This window comes from Physcomitrium patens, chromosome 16 (genome assembly GCF_059467195.1).
Source record: "Physcomitrium patens ecotype Gransden chromosome 16, ASM5946719v1, whole genome shotgun sequence".
NCBI classification, from domain to species: domain Eukaryota; kingdom Viridiplantae; phylum Streptophyta; class Bryopsida; order Funariales; family Funariaceae; genus Physcomitrium; species Physcomitrium patens.
In genome coordinates, this window is record NC_143425.1 from 7,462,174 (window position 1) to 7,463,719 (window position 1,546).

At 41.8% G+C, this 1,546-nt stretch overlaps 1 long non-coding RNA gene across 1 annotated transcript; it reads right to left on the reverse strand.

Moving 5' to 3' along the window:
• On the reverse strand, positions 1–910 carry LOC149987625 (uncharacterized). Its single transcript, XR_016497861.1, has 2 exons — positions 648–910; positions 1–342 (listed from the first exon to the last, which is right to left on the reverse strand). It is a non-coding gene; the product is annotated as an uncharacterized LOC149987625 (long non-coding RNA).
• Positions 911–1,546: the final 636 nt, after the last annotated feature.

Here is a 1,546-nt window from a genome sequence, read left to right on the forward strand (position 1 = left end):
TAGAAGAATGTGGAAACTATTCAATCGTGAAAGTGTTGACAATGCTGGATACACAGATTGAAGGGTTGCACAGTAACCTGGTCTATCTAAACACACAAGTGAATGTCTTGCGAGACATCTATCATAGACTACCGGAGTACAATATTAGCTTGCACCCATAGAACAGCAAGTTGCAAGTGGAGAGCCTGGAGGCAAATTTCTTTCTGGAGGCAATGCTGATTACTGAAGTGATGTGGAGTTCAGTGAGATGAAGAATGCGGAACAAGGGCCAAAGTACGCACATCTCCATGATTCTACTGCAGTGATGTCGGTAGAGAGTCGCCTAGCGGATGTCCAGGATACCTGTGAAAAAACCACACATTGTCCGAGACCACATTATCAGAAACTACACATTGTCCGAGACCACATTATCAGAAACTACACATTGTCCGAGACCACATTATCAGAAACTACACATTGTCCGAGACCACATTATCAGAAACTACACATTGTCCGAGACCACATTATCAGAAACTACACATTGTCCGAAACCACATTATCAGGAACTACACATTGTCCGAGACCACATTATCAGGAACTACACATTGTCCGAAACCACATTATCAGAAACTACACATTGTTTGAAACCTCAAAGCGCATCCCTCTACCTCTAAGTTAACGGGGCAAGATGGAAGACACATCATTAACGTAGACATAGATCCGTCACAATGCCGCAGGTGATCCACATCCAGAGGCTGTGATGAAGGTCCCATTGACCGCCTTGATGTGGGAGCCATTGTTCAGCTTGTAACCTTTGGGATACTTTCCATCTGCGCCACGGTTCTCAGGCCATTCTATGGCGGACGTTAGATACTCTGGCCCTACGCGACGAGCATGATTGGCTAAGAGAGACATCGATACAGGGACGATCTGTCCATGTAGAGGCGTCTCTCTTAGGCAATCCATCTGATCGCGTAGTCACCATTCCGTCACCCAGCTGCAACTGATCCACCTCCAGAGACTTTGTTGGTGGTTCCTCTATGCAATCTCAATGCATCTCCACGGCCAACTAATTTGAACGATTATGTTAAATGGTTCCTGCGTGCTATCCAACCTTCGCGGTGACTTTTTTTAAATGGTTCCTGTGCCATTTAAAAGAAGTAACCGAAGCATTTAAAAAAAGTCACCGAACCATTTAAAAAAAGTCACATGAATGTGGCGCTCTGTACCGACAGGTTGTATTTCTGGGGCAACAACCTGTAACCCTCGAGGCGTTCTCGCTTTAAATACTACCAGCGCCAAACCTAGTTAATATAAGGGCGTCAATACCTGTCACCCATTATAATCTAGTAAATGTATCAAAAATTACTTCTATTTTAACCAATTTTCTTTATATGTAAAACTTTGATAAGGATTTTGAATTTTTGTAAAATTATTCCTACTTATCTTCTTCAATTAAATGTCCATACTTTAACAACAATAAAGTACAACATCCTAACTTCTAGACTTCTTCATTTATTATATATAGTTTTAATATAGGATTTTATTAATGTGACATCCTTGAGTG